Source organism: Vidua macroura, chromosome 5 (genome assembly GCF_024509145.1).
Source record: "Vidua macroura isolate BioBank_ID:100142 chromosome 5, ASM2450914v1, whole genome shotgun sequence".
Lineage (NCBI taxonomy): Eukaryota > Metazoa > Chordata > Aves > Passeriformes > Viduidae > Vidua > Vidua macroura.
This window is the reverse complement of record NC_071575.1, coordinates 62,320,891-62,342,686: the sequence shown is the minus strand read 5'-3', so window position 1 is coordinate 62,342,686 and position 21,796 is coordinate 62,320,891. Positions and strand designations below refer to the sequence as shown.

At 38.0% G+C, this 21,796-nt stretch overlaps 1 protein-coding gene across 1 annotated transcript in view; it reads left to right on the top strand.

The window, feature by feature from the left end:
* MAGI2 (membrane associated guanylate kinase, WW and PDZ domain containing 2) overlaps positions 1 to 21,796 on the top strand; it is a 701,810-nt gene that overhangs the window by 153,615 nt on the left and 526,399 nt on the right. The window lies entirely within an intron of this gene.

Genomic DNA, 21,796 nt, shown 5'->3' with positions numbered 1-21,796 from the left:
ACTTTGAGTAGCACACAGTGGTAGAACACATCTATAAACTATATGAACATAGAGAGAGATAATAATTGTTTACATTCCTCTCGGATGTTTTCCCAGGCTTAGCCTGGTAGAATCTCTCTCCTTTTCTCTCTGACTGAACTGAGAATATCCATAGATATAAGTGACTTTTAAACACAATTATGTGTCCTAGGCTTCTTGCTGATTTTTTGATTTATTTTATTAAGTACATTGAGTCTATTCTTCTCCAGTTTTGAAGTCGAGTGATTTGGGGGAGAACGTGCTAAAACTGTGTAAGTTATGTAAAAGAAAGCTGGTGTTGAACTGAGATGATCAGTTTGTAGAGAGCATCTGCTATTGGTCAGGAAGAGTATGATGCAATATCAAATTTCAATTTATTCTGTAATTAACATAGGAAAGACACTGAGCTTTCAGGTATTTCAGGTATTCTGTCCTATGTTCTAGCAGTCCGGAGCAGATAAAAAGAGAGCTGAAATGTGCCTTTTTTTCCTGCCTTCTTCCTCCCCTCTTAGTCTCCTCCACAGAGAAGTGACACTGACTGGGTGATACAGCAACAAGGAAGGGGAATTTGATTTCTTCTGATGCTTGCAAAAATACTGCTGCTTCTTTCTTAATAGCAATCTCTGTTCTCTTGGAGATGAACAATTTAATGCACATGGGCACACTTAGCACTGATGGTTTATATAATGTATTTTAGATGCTGGGTATAATTTCTATTGAATTCAGAGTCTCTGTTGATGTAGATGTACAAATATCCTGTGTCCTGAGATGTCTTTGTAAATGAATTTTTCTTTTTTTTCTTTTTTTTTTTTTTTTTTTTTTGTCCTGTCTTCAGTGGCTGATTTGTGCTATTCAACATCTGTTGCCTTTTATCACAGTGAATTTCAGCAATAGGCAGAGTGATTCCTGTCAGTTTATATATCATTTTTAGTGCAGTTATGGAAGGAGCAGGAATGAAACACTATACAAATATTGTTAAGACAAAAAAAACCTCACACCTCAACCAACCAAGCAAACCACACTACTGCTGTGTGAAAAAAAAAAATGAAATATGTTAAGTTTCTGTTTCTTCTTTTGATAGTTTTAATCTGATGAGTGGTTATTCAGATTTATTGAAATCCACATGATAAAAATAAGTGATCTGATTTATAAGACTATTCACCATTTTTCAAAAATGGTCAAGACTGCATTGCATTTAATCAGCTTTTGAAAGAAAGTGAAAATTTTTTAGAGAAAAGACCAAATATGACATGAAGGCGCCATGTGTCAAGTGGATGGTTTAGACCTCCTTCACTCTTGTCAAAAGCTGAACAGTTGCTTTGAATTTTTTTGATCACCAAGATTCAGTAGGTGATTAGTGAAAACAACTTGTGAAACATTAGCAACCGGAATAAGATCAGAGTTGGGTAAGCAAAAATTGAGTTACTGTACTAAAGGACTTTCTTCAGATTTCTTTAGAGAGAAAACTTCCTTTTTTAACATTCAAGAAAACTGAAATTTTTCATTAAGAGTTGGAGGTCCCAGAAGGATCAAGTAGTTAATTATTTAGTAGGAGTCAGGTTATTTCATTAGCGTCTAAAGGCTTAAGAAACACAGTACACATGTGGAAGCTAAGTAAGCAGGAAAGAGAAGCAAAGGCTCTGCTTGTGTTGTGCAGAGGTGTACAGTGTTTGGAATATGCTGTAAGACTGAACTTGCAAGGTACTCAGAGAAGATGCCAATGGGGAAGGGGTACAGGATACAGCTTTTGTGTTCTAGAGCCTTGTTTTGTAGGAGTTAAAGCAGTATGCAGGGTTGATAAAACTAATGAGGTAATTAAGTGATTTTTTTTTTTTTTTGATGGCCTCCTTCACAGAGACAGGGGATCTGTTTCATGTTGAGGTGACAGTAGGCAATGTTACAGAAAAATAAGAATAAAATACAAGAGGACATTCTTGCACTGGCTGAAAACATTCAGGAAATAGGACAGGAATATGATTTTCATATTAGAGGGTCTTCAGTGGTAGACTTTTTTTTAAAAATGTGGGTTCTTACCTGGTCATGAATCATCTGGAAAATTACAGTGAAACTTGCTGATGATAGTAAATTATTCTGCATAGCAAAGACAAATGCCAACATGAAAAGCTGCACTGAATAATTGAGAAATGCTATGGCAGAGGACAGGATGTTTAGTATTGAAAAAAAATGCAAATATGAGAGAAGCACTTCCTACTTTTGGCTCAGCAGTGAGCACTGGGATGGCACCATTCTGGTTTCTGTGCCTATAAAACATCCGGGTTGCTTTCCTTTTTTTTTTTTTTTAATTTTTTAATTTTTTTTTTTATAATTTGATAGCTGAAGTTACCAGCTGGTGGTTTTCCCTAAAAATAGTTTTAGTGTGAGCACAGTATGTGCATTTTCTTTCACTGATTTTGTAAAGGTACATTACTAGTGGTACAAAACAGCCGTAATTTGCTTTTGGATACTAGAACTACACAAAAAGATGAATGGGGCATATATCTACTGTATAGACAGCTTTCCTTTTGTTGCTTTGGGCAATCATATAGTTAAGTGATAATGTTCCTGGAGATTGAGTCCATGAAGCAATAAATGGCTTTTATAGTTTATTAAATGCTGAAGTGCAGCTGGAGCTACAAAAGCCATCTCAAGCAGTGAGTATGTTATTACCATTATGGAAAGATGAAATGAGAATTTCTAAAATTTTGAGGCAGGGATAGGAACAGAAAGGATAATATTTCCATTAAAACTATTCATACTTATAATATCCCACCTTAAAAAACATATTTGTAAAATGCCACCTTATTGTGGGGTAGATATGAACCAGTGCTGTCTCTAACCTTTGCAATTTCAAACAAATCCAGATCCCTAATATGTAACTGAACACTAATAACATTATGTGTAAAATTTTGCAGCAATAGAGAGAAAAAAAGTTACATTTGAGCTGGTTTGGATTTGAATTGAGCACCTCTTTTTTTTCCAAAAAAAAACTCTGAGAAGGAAGACCAGTGAGTTTTGCAGCAAGAGTGGTTTTGCACAATTTTCCTAAATCAATATGAGTACCAAATTATTGGAAGCTACCCTGTTAATTTTTCTTTATAATCTCTGGCCTGCTAAGGCATGTCCCAGCCCCTGGCAAATGCCTGTTATTATTACAGAAGGTTTGAAAAGGAAGCAACTGTGGAAAGGACAAGACTAAGTTCTTTCTGACTCTGTCTCTAGTTAAGCAGAGAAAAGTCCTGCGGCAGCTGAACACATCTTGGCCAAACTTATCAGGCCAGGACTGGAGTGAACAGAGGCTCCTTCTATGGGTGCTGTAACGAGGACAATGGTGACCAAGTGGTCATTCAGGAAAAAATCTTGATGGATTAGGCCAAAAATTTAATATCCCTAAGAAGTTGTACTTTAACCTAAGTATCTGAACTGATAAATTTTCTCACCTTCTCTGACCCAGTGAAAGATATAAGAATAGCTGTATGATATAAATAAGTGGATAATTGTGTCAAAAATTATCAAAAATATGACATAAATCTTCTGCAGTATTTACCCAAAAATCATATTTCCACTTTTGAACCAGCTCTTCAGGATTGGGGAAGCAAATACTTCAGCACCTAAGTGTATGAACTGAGTGATGGCACATTCTCTGTCCCAGTCCATTTCAGTCATTGTCATTATTTTATCCAGAAAAGCAACTGAGTTTACACTGCATTACTAGGAGCTCAAAACTGTAACCATTGGCACCTGAAGGAGTGATTTTATGCCACATTTAACCAACTACATTGTGAGCTCAGATCTTGTAACCAGGGTCAAACCTCCAGCAACTATGGCCCAGTATATGTGTCCCTGAATTTAAGACCAAAATATCAGTCAACGAACAACTAGTGGACTGAGCAGAACTGCTTCTTCATGGATGGCATCTTCATTGCCTGAGATGCTTGATGATCTCCAGGACAACAGCTCCGGAGTTTTCCATTTTAGATTAACAGATGTGTCTCCTTTCCACATATTTTAATATTCATGAAAAATTATTCAGGAATGAGGGCCCAATCTGTTCCCATAAAGTCACTGAAACTTTTGTCAGTGATTTACATGGAAGCAGACCTGAGCTCAATATAAAAGCATCCTGTCATTAGAAGAGCAAATTGAAAGAACTCAACCAGGGATACTTTCGGTATTTTATGGTTTAGATCAAGTTGTCTACAAAGACGTGTCTCTACCATAGTTTTAGCTTTAACTCTCTATTGAGCTTGAAATATATTTATTATAAATAATATTAGGAAGCAGTGATTTTCACTAGATCTTGTATGTAGATCTCAAATGCATTATGTGACTATTCCTGGCAGCTGTCTTTCTATAATGTTATCCTGATGAACAAAATCTCCCAGGGACTGAATGCCAACCTTTATCCTGAATTACAGTTGTTGGATGTCTCTTTTTTTCAGATTTATTGAAATCTTTGCCTTGTTTCTTTAAGAAATTTTTAAAGCCTTGAGAAGAAAGCAGGCTTTATATCACATTACTCCTTTTATATAGAAACTAATATACATGTTATTTTCTTCTGCCTTTGCTAAAGGCAAAGAAAAACCATACCTGCACCATGAGAGAAAAACCATACCTGCACTTTTCTCTTGTAAGTGTATTCTTCTGGCCAGGCCTTGAAGAGATTGCAGTTCTTAGCTGAATACTGTAACTTCAGGTAATTATAGCAGCATATATTCACCTAGGTGGGAAAGGTCTCAAGAGTCCATATGCTCAAAGCAGAAGCAGCACTGAATTCAGAGCAGGTTGCTCAAGGCTTTGTCCAAATGGGTCTTGGGAAATCCAAGAATGGGAACCTGCAGCCTCTGGGAATCTTTATCCAATGCTTAATTCTCCTCACAGTGATTTAGTGATTTTATTTTTTTCTTATACCCAGTAGGATCCCTCTGTTTCAAGTCATGCCCATCACCTCTCTTCTGCACTTCAGTAGAGAGCTCTCTTCTTGATCACTCTTTTGATATTTATTGCCAGGATGAGGTAGCTGTCCCTGAAGCCTTCTCTACTCTGGACTTAAAAAAAACCCCAATCCCTTAGACCATACTTGTGGAATTATATATGTTCTGTTATACCTACAGTGTCTTTAGCTGCAAAGCACATAATTAATTGCATATTCTGTTGTGTTTTTCCTGAGGTCAGATCATTTTTAGCATTATTCATTACAAATATGAATGTCTTTTCAACTAACCCTAACCCTAACCCTAAGCTATTAAAGATTAGTCATAGACAATGTCTATCTGAAATTGCATAATTGCATTTTCAGTCAATAGAGTTCATTATGATTGTGTGTTTCTTTCAAAAAATTGAGATGCATAACTTTATACTTCATGTGTTTTAATCCCTAAAACATCAACTGTATAAGGAAGTGTCAGGTTCCTTCAGCCTGCTTTCAAATAGACATTTTAATGTAAAATGCATGCAAACACATCCTTTTTGGAGCAGGACAAGAACTGAACATCTACCTGCTGACACACACACCAGGGATCTTTTTTTGTGCCAGTCCTACGGTCATCTTCAGAGGCAGCATCTACTGATCACAGGCCAAGGTAGCCCAGGCAAGCCTTTTCTTCATGCTTTCATTACTTCATAATTACCAGCTCTACCCAAATGAGGCACAAAAGTTCTCTCATTACTAAATTACTAACAGAAATCTCAAGTGAAAGCCATGAAAATTTTAGTGTTCAAATTAACTGAGTGTGCATCACATCAGTGCTTCAACATGACAGCTCAGAGATTTCTCAGCAGGCCTTGTTCCTGTCGCATCTCTGTGAGCTGTCGGGAGCTGTTCAAACAGTCAAGTTCTTGCTGTGGGACCCATGTTTGAGACTAAATTATGTCCCTTTTTTCTCAGTTGCAAATATGTGGATGGACACTCATAGCTGGTTTATGACTTTGGTAGCTCTCCACAAGATTTTCACGTTCAGTTAAAGGGAGTGTAAACACAGCTGTTTACTTGGTTCCTGCCCTTGTGACTGTAATTGAAGCAATGTAATGTTTTCACTTTTCAGCAAGTGACATGGGCATCTATTGCTGACATTTCAGCAGCTAATGACATGAAATGCTCCTACTCTAACCCATGTTCCACTAGAATTGTTATGGTTTGCAGAATTTCAAACCCACAAAATCACAGTTTGTACTTACTTTATTTTTTTTTCCCCAATAGCTCAGCTTAAAATAAAAATGGACCAAAAAGCCTCCCCAAACAAATTTAATGATCATGCTTATTTTTCACAAAGACATCTGACTCCTAGCAAAATAGGACTTGATATTTTGTTTTGTGTTTTGCCCATGGAAGCAACTGTTTGGTAAGTGAGGCTGCTGTTGATGAAAGTGAAGGTGTGCAGGGTAAATGGGATTTTATAAGACACTGCATTTGAGGGTATAGGACCATTTGGGTTCCTGATTCATGGCAACTATAGGGAATCAACAGGCATATGAACAAGATTTTCCTGGTTGCATGAAATATTTATAGACAGTCTACTATATCTCAAATATTTAAATGATTTAAGTGATACAGACCCTGTACAGTTCTAACATGAAGGTTATATGTTTCTGGTAAAATATATAATTTACTTTTCTTTAAGGAATTATGAAGTGTAGATTTATAGCACTTGATGACCTTTGGCAATGCAGTATATAAACAACAAGTAATTATCTGACTTGGGGCATGCATGAATCTTTTTACTCCATTTTTCAATCCAATGGTTACACAGTAGGTCATTCTGTCATTAGATGGTGTATTTCTGTCTGGTAAACAGAGATTTGTTTACTAGGGACGTTACTGACTGTGAGAAATGAAAAGTATTTCACCTGCTCTTGGCATTATTATTAATTATTTTTATTGCCCACAAAAGTATGCTAAGCACTTGAAAGAACCATTTAAGCACTTTAATGTATTTTGTAGTGGTTCAAGAACCAGGGATTTTTTACACATATATTTCTTTTTATGTAGATAATTTTACAAGATGTGCTGCAAGCAATCACCTACCAGCTCCTTGTGTCGCCATCACGTGTGATGTGATGTGATGTGATGTGATTTTTCCTGCTGTCTTATTCTTTCCATTTCACAAGGGATGCTGGCATTCTGGCTTATATTGTCACAGTGCTTTATATCTTAGTGTGATCATTGATTTGCATTTATTACAATATAAATTTTTATCCTGCCCATCCTTAGTCATGCCTGTATGTGTTAAACCTGTGGATGTAGCCAGAGAGAGAAGCTGAGGCCAACAGGTGCTCTTATAAGCCCACACTTGCTTGAGTTGTATCCCGAGGGAGAGTTTGTTTCAAAGGAGAATGAAAGAGCCTGGCTCTTTTTGTTCAAAGGTATCTCTGCTTTTCTTACAGGTGGTGAGGGTATGTGAGAGAAACAGCCCTGCAGACACCCAGGTCAGTGCAGAAGGAGGGGCAGGAGGTGCTCCAGGTGCTGGAGCAGATTCCCCTGCAGCCCCTGGGTGATTCCCTGGTGAGGCAGCTGTGGCCCTGCAGCCCAGGGAGGTCCATGGTTGAGCAGAGATCCACCTGCAACCCTTGGGGGACTCCAGCCTGGAGCTGGGATGTCCAAGGGAGGCTGTGACCCCGTGGAAGCCTTTGCTGGAGTCCTGGCAGGACCTGTGGTGCCATGGAGAGAAGGGCCCATGCTGAAGCAGCTTTTCTGGCAGGATTTATGACCCCTGCATCCCATGAAAGGGGACCCACACTGAAATAGTTCATGACTGACCGGCTGTGGGAAGAACTGGCCCTGGAGAAGTTCATGGAGACTTACCTCCTGTGGGAGGGACCCTGCACTGGAGCAGGGGAAGAAAGAGAGGAGTCTTCCCCCTGGGAAGGAAACTGTGGCAGAGACAGTGTGGGATGAACTGACCACACTCCCATTACCCTCCCCCTGTGCTGCTGAGGAGAGGAGGCAGAGAATTCAGAGTGAGCCCAGGAAGAATGGAAGGGTGGAGGGAAGGCGTTTTTAAGATTGGGTTTTATTCGTCATTACCTTATTCAGATTTGATTGGTAATGAATTCAACTCATTTCCGTGAGTCAGATTTGTTTTGCTGAGGATGGTAATGTGTGACTGGTCTCCCTCTGACCATATCTCAGCTCATGAGCCTCTGATTATATTTTCTTTTTGTCCAGCTGAGGAGAAGAGGGATAGAACAGCTTTAGTGGGCACTTGTTATCCAGGCAGGGTTAAACCACCACATCTTCGTATAATTTTATGTTTGGACTAATCTCATTAACATTTTTTCTACATAATTTGTGACAAGGGTTCATCGTTATGTTGTTAAACCAAATGAGGATACTTTTACATGTGATATCAAATCTTGCATGTTTAAGCAGCCATCCAGAATGTAAAAACCAGATGGACTGTCACCATCTCTTGTCATTCCTAAGCAAACCTAAATCACATCTTAATTAAAATGTAACTTTTTCTTTCATCTGTGTGGACTTGGAATGAACTGTAATAAAGAGCAAATGCTGCTAGGTTTAATAAGAATGAAACTTATATTGGGCATCCAAGTGGAGTGTTGGAAGCAGACCTTGTTAATCAGATTGGGAGCATTATATATGACATTGTAAAGGGGTGCAGTAGCAAAAGACCATTAAGTGCCATTTGGAATAGAAATGTGCCATTTCTATTTGTGTATGAGGTTTGGAATTGCATATATACTAGGTCCAAACAAATTTAAACTGCAACGAATATGCTTCTGCATTTAAAAGGCAGTCAAAGTTTATAAGATATAGAAACTAACCTATTAATTTGAGACAGTTCCACTAAGTAAATAAAAAAAAGAAGAGGGAGAGAAAAGGAGCTCAGTGAAGCGTAACTGATTCCATTTATGTGCTGAAATAAAATCATGGTGATAAAGATTTGTTCAAACAGCAGCTCAGGGCAGATTGGAAGTTGTTTTAGAAACTAGTGTATGTTTTTAGTGCAGGTTTTTAATGGTAGAGCTGCTATATTAATATTTTTCTTTTCAGTTAGAGAAAGACAGTGTGTGTTTATGAGTCCATGCATCCTTTTGGCATTTAACATCATTTCCCTGGAGGGGGGAATGCAGCAGTTTGTTTAAAAGATCTGGAATAAAGAGAAAATATTTTGTGGATATCCAGAGAGTAGAGTTTCAGTGTATTTTTGTAATAATATAAATATTTTATGGCATTCTTTTTCATAACACATCAAAGAGAGCTCTGCAAGGTGGTGAAACACAAATCTACCTACCTGGAGGTATTTATTGCATCCCCATGCAACCTGCAGGTGAAATTAGTGCTTTGCAGCAGCACATGCCTGCATCGGAGAGGCACGGGGCAATTTCTTTTAAGATTAGCTGCCTAAGATATTCTTTATTATTATTTTAATACCAAGGTTGTCCTCGAGTCTATCCAACTTGTGTAAAAATATTAGGGGGTTGTTTTGATACCTAAATGTTCCACATGGTGTCCCTTGTTCTTCCATCCTCCTGCTTATGGGTGGTTCTGTTTGGGCCACGTGCACACACATGCAAGTGCTTCCAGAGCCCTCACCATGCAGGCTCCTTCTTTCAAGCTTGGTTCAAAAGTGTTTGGAATTGGGAAATGAATCAGACACGACTGAATTATTGTAGTTAATTCAAAAACCTCTTCTGACAACAGTAAATTAATTGATTTGTCCATAAAAAAAACCTTGCTGTGGAAATGGGGAGAGCTTTGACCTCAGTGTAAGGGGGCTGTGTAAAAGCGGCAAACGCCCATGGGCTGTTGGCTCTGGTGCTGTGGTGATCCAGCTCAGTGCTGAGCCCCAGCCCCATGCCAGTAGCACAAGCATCACCATTGCCTTCACAGCTGGGCAGGCTAGCATTTCCTAGAATTAATAATGGCTGCAGGAATCTTCTTCTGCCTTTGGAGGGCAAAGATCTTTCCATAATAAAGCATTATTAGCTGTCAAATGCCTTTTTTTTTTTTCTATTTTACTTCTGTCAGAAATAGAAAAAAAAAAAAACCCTTTTGAAATCCATTAAATTAAAGCCTTGTATTTAAAAGGTCTTGAGATTAATTTCATTAGTGAAGCTTACAGAATATCATTATTCAGCATTTTTTTACATCCTATTCAAATTGCTGGGGCTTAGGAATTGTTTGCACTTTCAAGTGTAAAGATTGCTCAGAGGGATTTGGTGCTTCAGAAATAAATTGCTCCATATTTATTGCTATAATCTTCCAAACATGAACTGATGGTGCTCTGACTTCCTGGGAGCTTAGCACTTCCACTGTAGAAAACCTTCCCAATTAACAAAAGAGGGAAGCTGCTGATTACTTTGATAAGCTTTGCTACCTGAAAGCCTGAAGGACAGAGATGGTGTGATGTGACCATAAGTACTTAAATATTCACAGAGAGTTAAAAAATGACATGGATACTTGGTGGCTAGGAAATGCTTCTGAGCGTTTAAAAAAATAGGTTTTTTAATTGTAAAACTATGCCAGACATCTTTTTCACTAAACCAGTTTCTGCATGCCTTTAGTAGGTCTAATCGTTTTGATTCCTCAACTGAGATGTAAGCTGCACTCTTATATTTGGTCAAGTTGGCTTCATTAAATTAAAAAAAAAATGCTTAATGGAGAAAGAATTTTTTTCTAGGAATCTACCACCCCGGTTTCTTACAATTTTCTTTGCCCCTCTTGTTTTGGAGATTCTTTGCGCATAGGGATTACACAAATGGTGGAAAATAAAATAATCTCGTAAAAATAGTTCCTGCCTTCCTGTTGTTCCAGTCTCCAGGAGAACAGATTGGTTTGGGCACCTGTTATATGTAATACATATTTTATATTTTTCTTTAAGCAAATATGGTGATAAAGACTTAAGAAATTATAAATTTTAGACACTGTAGGTGCCGAACAAACAAATTCAGAGATTGAATTACAAGTCAAAAATGTCTGCAGGCTGTAGCATGGGGCTTGTTAAGGCAGAGGTAGATAAAAAGGGTATAGTTGGAAGAAAATTTGTGGAAATTTGTGGAAAAAACATTAAGTAGCAAACTTAAAAAAAAAAACAGCTAACCAAAACCCAAACAGATTTATTTTACAAACTTATTGTCAGTCTCAGTGGAAAAATGTAGCAGCCTTAGACTAGAAAAAAAACCCTTAATGTTTTTAATTGGATGAATACATTATCTTTGAATGAGAAAATCGATGCATTGTTGATGTGCTTGGCAGAGATTTCTGCTCCTCAAGATTGCTCCTGATGGATTAATTTTCAGGACTGAGGTGCCATTTTTTGGAGTAGCATGTGACATATTTTTGTAGTGCTTTCAAATTACTGAAATCACTGCCTTAGGAAACAAGAAAACCCAATATATTTCTTTTGAATACAAATGTACAACATGTTCCTTTGCCTTTTAGGAGCTAACTTTTGCCTTCCATTGCAGGTCTTTTCCATGGGCATGATGAACTGAGTCACATGTGACATGGCAGTCACATTTCTTACATGTGTGACAAAACCAAAGCTATATTAGAAATTGAATTATTTTGGTTTTTTTTTTAAGACATGATCTAAGTATTTTGAAGTACAACATACACATTTTTCAGACCTGTAATTACATTACGGTCTAGTCAGTGTCTGTTAAACCTGAAAATATCTATTTCCATTCTTTTAAGGATATTATCCACTGCTACTGAAGTGAAAAGTGAGAATTCATTAGATTTCATTGGTGTTGGGGTGTTATTGGCAGTGAGAAAGGATATTCTAGGATTGATAGCCTTCTTTCTTCTTGGTCATTTCAATTTAAACTTCAGAATGAGAAAAGATGAACCACATAAAACCCATTCATAATCAGAGAGTGTATTTCACTGCAGTTATTCAGCACAACAGAAGCACGCATCACAATTTCATCTCTCTTGTTAAGACTTAGAAGCTGTTCCAGTGCTGAATAACTTCTAGAGGTGAATAAGCCACCAGCTTCTTTTCTGTTGTGAGTTTTGTAATCCAACTCTAACCCATTTTAAATGTGGAAGTGATACTGGTGAAGTGTAGGCTCCACAGCGACCTTGGGATCAGTTGTCTTTCATGTTGCTAGAAAGTACCTCATTACCTAATAAAATCAGAAATTTTATATTAACTGTTCATATCTTTTGTTAGATCAGATAGCATCATTGGGTCTAAATGACTTGTTATAATGTTCCTTTACCATGTCTTTTTATGTATTGTGCATATATTTTGTTCTACACAAAGTCTTGATGAAAAAGCAACTCAGCTTACTGCCAACTTGAGACTGCAATAAAAGAATTAGAAACATCAGATGATTTGGTTGCCCTGAGATAACATCCTTTAAGTATTTGTACAGCCTTATAAAAATAATGACCTGTTGTTGTCAAGCTGAGAAGATCAAAGAAGGAAAATGCAAGTATTAAATGTAATACGTGTGACATTTACATACTCCCTAAGTCAATAATAAATTATTTGTGAGGCATATTTGGATGATGTCATAAAATATATGGCTAAATCTGTAGAAACCTTCTCTACTATTGATCAAGTTCTTGGGTAAAGCCACTTTCCAAATAGCCTTGAACCATGTTCTTCTCAGTAGAATAGAAATAATTCCAATTGATTAATTGATTACAAATTGAAGAAATGCTACATGATATTCAGAGTAAAGTTCAAAGACTTCTAGAGCATAGCATGAGTTCAGTCTGTTCTCTGGCCCCTGGAGCAGCTGGCAGAGTCCGGCTCACATCCCTACTGCTATTCTCTTTTCCAGTCAGAGACAATGGCAGGAGCACTGCAGGAAAATTCATTATCTTATCCCTTACACTTTTTCCAGTGGAAAATTTCTTCAGTTCATATATTTTTTTCACAAATTTAATCCTTATTTTGGGGCTTGAGAAGATTTTCAAGTCAGTAATCTACACCTTCTTACACATGTTTGCAGGCAGCTTTAAGAGCGGCTTATACAATTCCCTGTGAGAATTTTCAGTTAAATTTTCATTCTGATTTACTTTGTAATTCACTTTGTTCCCAAGATGCTAGGTTTGCTATTTAAATATAAGAGCCATGCATGTTTTTCTAAATGTCAACAGGAGCTGCATCTAATATTTTTTATAAATATCCTGGTCATCTGTGAGGGCTCTCTACTACACGAAGGTCCCCAATAGTTAAACCAAATGAGCTTGGTACACGAACACAGTGTTCTTGGGCATGCTCTGCTTTTCTGCTTAGAAATCAGTGGCATAAAAGGCAACACAGGGAACAAATACATAAGGAGCTGTAGTGCTCAGTGAGGACTTCAAGTTGAGAACAACAACCTGGAATTTCATACTGTGCTAAAGAAGGTGATGGGATTTATGATCTTGGCTCCATTCCAGCAGTGTAGCTAAAGCTAAAGCATAATCCCATTAGATAAATCTATTTATGGAGGTAGATATATTCCCTCTTTACTAAATGCAAACATTAATAAAATTTGTGAGTAAAGTAAGAAGAAAATGTAACAATTACTTTGGACAACAATTCTTTTGGGTTGGGTTTTTTTGGTTGGTTGGTTTTGTTTGTCTTTTGTTTTGTTTTTTTTTTTGGTAAAAGCATCTAAATTTTGTTCACAAAAAAATATCTACACATTACATTCATTCACATCATATCTCTTAGAATCTCTATGTTCTTTTGGCACACAGAGAGCATACTGTTGGTCACATTCATTATTTCAGCTGCAGCTTTTGATATACGGCTTTTATTAAAAAAACCCAAACAAGCAGAATTGTAAATTAAATTACTGAATTCATAATAAAATTTAAGGCAGTATCCACAAGTATGCTTATTTTGTAAGAATGGAAACCCATTGATAGTCCCCCTTCCACAGTGTCTTTTAAGAAACTGTTCTCATGGATTGTAAGTCATTGATGCATCATTTATTACAGGATCTTGCAATTATTGACAAAAGTTCAGAAGATTAATGTCTAGAGGTTGAAATAAGCATGAAAAATTCTTATTCAACAGGCTCTGGAAAGAACAAAAGAATTATATGATATAAAGGTAGAAGAGACTACAGGCAACTAAAGTTTTGACAATATATATTGTTGTGTTACCTCAGAAAATAAGTAAGAAGCAGCGGAGTATTATCTGTGCTTTGGATTCGAGTTCAGCCAAATACTGCCTATTACTGAACTGGTTTTAGGTTGAACCATAATAATAGTTTCAAACATGACCCACTTGGGAGTTCAGAGTCTGTGGGGAAAAAGCGCTTGGGGATTGGCAGAGAGCAGTGAAGGCAGGAGGAGATGCCTCAGAAAACCCAATGGAAAATGAAAGAATTTCTTCAAGATAAGATGAAAGGAAAGGTTTAGCAGAGGTATAGAAGAAAAGCAGGAGCCAAAACAAAGTGAGAAGGGAATTTGGAGCAAGACTGGAAGATTCACAAACCTGGGGTAAGGGATGCAGAGGGCAAGGAAAAGCCAGGGGTGATACAGCAGAGTTGTGTGTTGTGGATAGGCCAGGCTTACTGCAGTCCCTAGGCTGGGATCTCTTACTTCTCAGCACTACTGGTAATGAAAACTTTTCATCATCAGAACCAGATCAATGCTGCTTGTTAATTCTGACAAAACTGAGTATTTTTGGTTCTAAGTACAAGAGAAAAATCTCTCTCTGGCTGCTGCACTATGGGGCAAAAGTGAACACCTCCCTCTGTTTCCACCACCCTGTCCCAGGCACACAGACTTTTGCTGGTGGCAGTAATAACAGCAAGGTCATCACCTCAGGACAGTGCCATTGAGGAGAGATGACAGCCAGGACATCTTTTACTAGGACAGTCTGCCAGTGTGGACATCTACTTATTTTGCCTCTGCCTGAAGCTGTCCTTATGCTCCTCTCTGGGTGGTAAGTCCACATAGAAAGAGTGTCCTCTTACTGCCAGCCCCTACTCTTTCTTCTTAGCCTGGGCCATGCCCCTATATAACACCATAACATTTTTTATATATATATATTTTTTTTTTTTTACATTAAATTACTTACAGTTTCCTACCTCCTTCTCTTTTTCCTCAGTGCCCCTGAACCCTTGTTTTCTCCACAAAATTATTGTCTCAGTCAGAGCAAGGGATAAGTGGTGATCACTGAACAAGTAACTCCTCAATATTTCTTTTTAACATCAGCCATATGGTAAGTCTGTGATCATTGCTGAACTCAGTCAGGGGCTTAGAGACTCAAAGCTTCTTATGCCTTTGTTAGGCCAGCTGTTTCAATTGGGATGCTGAATATCAAACATCCATGGTGCTGAATTTAGCTAAAAAAATCTTTCTATCTAGGGAAGGATTTAAAAAAAAGCCTGACTCTAATATGTGCTGAGGATTCTTACCTAAGAATTCTTACCAACTATTAAAGGCTAGCCAGAACATAACATCCGTTCTTTCTTATCCTTGTTGCTGGTTTTCTCCTGTTGTTAATCATAATATCAACCATCCATGTTTTTTATTTTAATTGCTTTTAGCAGTTAACATCAGAAGGGGAAACAAGAATATTTTATTTCTCATTTTATTTTAAGCAGAGGTCAAAAGTTTCCATAACAGCTGGTGGTAATGCAAAAAACATTTTCTTTCATACTTGTTTAAAATAAACTTTCCAGCAATATCACAAAAGCAGTAGCATTTTAATAAAATTAATTAATGACAGTGCAATTACATGACAGATGTTTAGTAACTTCTCACTTTGCTGCAGATTATAATCAGATGTGTTTTAAATGCACCTTATCAAATAACACTGTCCTTAAAGATCTTCAGAACATTAATAAACTTCCTGGTGATGTCATTGCTGGGAGTGGGGAGGAAAAGGGTTATTACCTATAAAAGATTAATTAAAAAATCTTGTATTTTTTCAATATACATAATGGTTTTACACTGAGAATGGAGCTGGGTGCTGAACTGTCTGCGGGTGTGTGCTGTGGTCCCAGCCAGAGCTCGCTCAGCTCTTGCTTTTGGCTCACCCCAAAGTTGTCCTCTCAGCTGACTCCCACAGGTGTCTCTCCTGCCTCTGTAAATTGAAGAAATTGGATAGACAGAAATAATGCTCACCTTGTGCTTGAAAGAGGAAGAGAAATTGGTTGAAAATAACTTATTATCAGCATCTCCCCCTCAGCTTAGGAATTGTGTTAGAGCTGGAAGGGTTTCTGGATATGTTAACCACAAAAAAAATAGTCAACCTTCACCCTGACCCCCCAGTAAACAGTGCTGGTCAACTGGTAATGGATGAGGAGGAGGGTGAGGTGTTCAACAACTTCTGTGCCTCAGTCTTCAGTGGCAATGGGGATGTTGCTTGATGAGAGCCTGGACATGACCCGGCAATGTGCAAAGCCAATCGTGTCCCAGTCTGCATCCAAAGGGGCGTGGGCAGTGGGGCAGGAAGGGAATTCTGCCCCTCTGCTCTGCTTTGACCCCACCTGAGTTGCATCCAGCTCTGGGATCCCCAGCAGAGGAAGGACAAGACCTGTCAGAGCAAGTCCAGAGGAAAGGCACTAAGATGATTAAAGGGATGGAGCCTCTCCTATAAGGAAAGGCTTAGAGAATTGGGATTGTTCAGCCTGGAGAAGAGAAGGCTCCAGAAATTTCGGCCTGTCAGTACCTGAAGGGAGCCGACAAGAAAAATGGAAACATTTTACATGGGCCTATAGTAACAGGACAAGGAGGAATGGCTTCAAACTGAAAGAGTGTAGGTTTAGATTAGTTACTAGGAAGAATTTTTTTGCTGTGAAGGTGGTGAGGCACTGGAACAGGTTGCCCAGAAAAGTTGTGGATGGTCCATCCCTGGAAGTTGGCCAGGTTGGATGAAACACTGGTCTCATGGAAGGTGTCCCTGCCCATGGCAGAGGGGGTTGGAATGAGGTAATCTTTAGGTGATATCTTCCAACCCAAACCATTCTATGATTCTTCCCTGAATTTGTCAATCAAAAAGTCCTGTTCTTGAGTCCAAATCCCCGATTAGAATTAATCAAACGGATCATTCAAGATCAAAATTACAGAGCCATTCCTGTTGCAGTCTGCACAGAGGACTTTTTGCCCCCTGGAACAGGATAAAGAGAAGTTGCAATCCAGTAGCAGCATCAGCTACTCCTTATTGTAACTTTCCACAGTATCTCACAACACATGCTTCAATAACTGCTGGCAAGTATTGACTTTGGGAACACTAATCTCCCTGCCAGCTTGTTCATGGTACCAGAGTAACAGTGTGTCAGCAGTTGTAGTTACTGCCTCCAGGTTAAGAGGCATTTTCCCATGCTCTGTAATTACTAGCCAAACACCAAAGAATTAGCTGTGTCCATCTGACAGATTCGGTGATACTGTGTGATTGCTCCCGCTGAAGCAATAACCATTCACTGACCGACTGGTTCCTGCAGGAGACTTGTTTTATGGCTCCATTCAAACACATTTAAGAAAGCAGGAATCTGAGGAGAGACTCTATGGCCTTATAAAAGTAAAGCTAAGATGTTGTAGCTTACACACTGACATTTTCAGAGCTTTGATTTCAGACACCAAATTGCACAGTCATCGAAGCAATCAATTTAGAAATGACAGAAAACATCCAGATAAACACAAAATCATATGTTGCATAAATAAAGGTACAGAGAGAAAAAAAAAAAAAGAAGACATGAGTTTCATAATGGAAGAAAACAAATAAAAAGCCTGTCTGTAGAAGAAAGCTCAAATAAAAATGGAGTGATGGAGAGGTTCTCTCCAAATATCTGTTTATAATGTGCAGTCATTTCAGTTTAGCACCATGAAGAATGAAAAGTATAAGCCAGAATCCAGGGCTTCAGGCCAAGCCTAGTGTTCTGGTTGTCAGCAAATGGTGAAAATGCTGTCAATTAGCAGAAATCGTTCTCTGTCCTCTCACATCAAAGCAGTGATAATATGCCCTTTGATCGTCTGGCAGCACTGGGATGAGAGAAGGCAGCCTGCTGATGGGAAAGGGCCCACACAAAGATGAACACCCTGTGGAAGGGTGGAGAGGCTCCTGCATGGAGCCACAGTTGTCGTGTGGCCGGGTACCTACTGAGATGGCTGGGATGGCTGATGGGCTCAGCGGGGAACAGCACGAGCCAGGGGTCTGGAAAATGAGAAAAGTCAGTTTTCTGCTTAATTACGTCACTGGGTGATGCAGCTAAGACCTCCTCTCTGCTGAAGGAGTGAGGAAAAAGGAGACTAGCAGATCCCAGGTAGACATGAATGACTTTTCATTAGGTGTTTAACATTTCAGGTGTGCAATCTGTCTTGGTTCTGAGATGCAAAGGATAGTGGGACATTAAGAAAATCAGATCCAGTGCCAAAATATCACCAAGAATTATTTAGGAATCATAGATACAGTGGTACAATTTGTATTTTGTTTAGGAAAATGGCTTCACGGGCACTGAAATGAAATCTGATCTTGATTATATCGCTATAAACTGGTAGTAAACATAGCTGAGAGCAGAAATAGATCAATAAAAGTCAGTCATAAAACTGAAAATAGAGAGAGGTATTAGGAGTTTGTTAAAGTGGAAAAGAATATGAACGTGGCATGTGAGAACCAAACCCTTTAGCTGGAGATTCAAATTTGCTTCTATTAATCACAAAGTGATCCTGCAGAGTTTCATACTGCACAAGGGCAAAGAAACTGAAGACTTGAAACTGGTCACCTTTTGCTTCAAACTGTGGTAAATGGGAAGCAATTTTTCATTATCTTGTTCTTTGAAATTCTCAGATCATTGAGTTCAACAATAAAATGACATCAGCAGCATAAAGCTTAAAGTAGCAAATTGATTTTTAAGCTCAGACAGCCAAAGGCAAAAGTTTTTAGTAACAAAAAAATGCTAAGCCATGGGGTTCTGTATCTAAACATTGCTGTAGATAATTTCCACTTGTAATGCAATGTGTATAGGACAAATCTATGTCTTGGTAAATGCCTTGCTTTGAATTTCTCCACCACAAGTACATTAAAATCATTCATAGGTACTTAGAGCATCAGCATCTGAGTAAAAGGTCTGAATAGGAAAAAATTTTAAGAATCCTGTACATCACTGTAAGTGAAAATTCTGTATTACTAAAAGGAAAAGAGTTGCTAATAGATATTCAATAGTGAAATATGCTATTTAAAAGACCTTGCTGATTAGGAAGTGCATGGCTTGTCCATGTCAGAAGTACTGTGCTGTTGTCACATCCTTGGCTGAATGCTTCTTTTAATCCCAAATTTCTGTGTTGTTAATTCCACCTTTCTGTTGTTCTTCTTGCAGTTTTTGTGAAGGTTTTCAGCCTTTCAGAGCTGAGCCCTTTTCTGCTACAGGCAGCCAACATGCATAGCACAGTGCTGTGCTCTGCTCACTTGCCACAGTTGCTGGTACTGCAGTAGTAAAGAATTGTGATGCAGGTTGCATCTGCCTGTTCAGTACACTTGGAACTTAATAGAAAAATCAAAATATTTTGTTATTAGGAAATTGAAAAGACAATACTCAACTAAATTGGAGTTAACAGCAAAGCCTGAAATCACTGCTGATACTAGGAACTGTGTGGTTTAAGTTTGCTTGCATTTTGCCTCTGCAATTTCACTGATAATTTCAGGCTGCTGAGCAATGTTTAATTTGTTCTTAATATTTGTGGTTGCAAGCTTGTGTCTGTATGTTTTGAAAAGCAATACTTTTGCACATTTGGGAACATTTATGTAATAGAAAAATATCAATAGAAAAAAAATGTGTCTCTTTAACCTCAGGACATGTTCTTCCTGCTGTTGCCAATGAACTTGGGGAAAGCTGGGGTTTTCCTGAGAGTGTTGACAATATTATTGCATGTTTGTACTGCATGAGGATGTTTCAGACTTTCCCATTTCAAAATCCTGTAATTGCTAACCCTTTCTGCCATCAACTATTACTTTAAATAAATGTATAGGGCTTCTGATTGTGGGGTTTAACAGTTTAGAAGATTATGGTTAGTTTGTATTTAATGTTTCTTTGATATTGGAGAGTAAAGCAGAAAAGGACACGGTCTCACCTCTGCTGATACTTTGGTGGCAAAACTGATAAAATTATATCCTTTTTACATCTGATACTTAGTGAAATTTCAGTGGGAAGTTTGGTCAGTGTTTCTTTCAGCAATCATCAGTCTTGTAGTTATTTTGATAAAACTACCTGAGGAAGGGATGGCAGCAGTGAACATGTGGTTATTAACTTTGATAAAACTGCCTGGGCTAGGGATGAACAGGAATGTGCACCTCACTTGTGTCCATCCCAGGCTTGATTTTAACCTTGCAGATCCTTTCACTGTGTGGAGAAGCCTGCAAGGCCCCTCTGGAGATAATAAGGTTTGAGAGGTTGCATCTAAAAATATGATAATTAACAAGTTAAAGTAATGTTGAGCAACTGGAGAAAAAACAGCATCAAAATTAAAACTAGTTCCAGCAGAGGATCAAAGAAATGAAGGACTTTTAAATTTTTTATTTTCCCCATTGAGCATGTCTAAAGTGTAGGTAAATTTTTACAAAGCAAAATGCCATATGAACCTTTTCTCCTTATTTTTAATTCACACAATTTAAACACAGCCCCTACACAGGAGCACAGACAGTTCCAAAAGACAGTAATTCAGCTGGAAGAAGCATTAATCTTTAAATATACGGTGGTTCACTTTATATTCTGTTACGGATTATTTAGTGCTTTTCATGTACTATAGCTCAAAGCATTTTACTAAGAAATGAACTATGGAAGAGATGTGTCCTGAATGCAGAGCTCCCCAGAACTGCAGATACAAATGCATTAGAGTTATTTTTTGTGTCTGAATGCTGTCACTTGGATCTATACAAATGATGCATTGGGATGAGTCCTCTGCAAAATAGATGTCTGCTTTTATGGACTAACCAGAAAATGTGAATCCAGGAGTAATATTTGCAAAGAGGAGAGGTGTCTTTGAGATAAAGATTTTTGCCACCCCATGAAAACACAATTGAGTATGTGTGAAAAATGCAGGCAGAAAAATATTAGTAAATATGAAGCATGAATCCACTTTTTGTTTTTCATTGGTATTTTTTTTGTTTGTTTGTTTGGTTTTTTTCATTTCACTAAAGCTAGAATTCCACAAAATAAGCAGACACCAAATTTTGCCATGCTTTGCAGAAGTGTGTGAGAGGAGACAGTTCTTCCCTGAAGACTCTTCACTCTGGATAGACAGGACAGGAAAAGGGTGGTGGCAACTAAAAGATGAGAGTTGATGCTCGAAAGCAGATGACTTACAATTTTATAATAAATTAATGCTGAGCAGCTGCTGAACAATGAACATATTTTTAACCTCTTCAGTCGTGAGGTCATAGTAATATGCTTCATCATCCTTCACTGGAAAGGCAGGCCAGTCCTGGCAACTGGTGATACTTCCTTGGCTGCTCTGAAGTGACTTTGTTCACTACTGTGACTTGATGTTTTTTGGTCATTTGCCCACATCCTCAGTCATGCAGAGATTGGGGTGGTTTGCACCTTCTTTGATATTTGAATCTTACTATTTCTATTCCTCTTTCCAGTATCTTGAACCATCCTATCTGTCATGGAAATCCCTTGTTTCTTGCTGTTTTTATTGAAGCTTATGAGAATATAAAGAGTCAGGATATAATCTAGAAAGTAAAGAGAATTATATTAATTATATTATATTATATTATATTATATTATATTATATTATATTATTATATATATTAATTTCTACTGTGCTTGCTTTAAGTCTCATCCTTCTGTAGCACAACAGTTAAAGGCAGCACTCTTAAGACTCTGGGAATAAGAAAGAAGAAGGGTATCTTGAAAATTA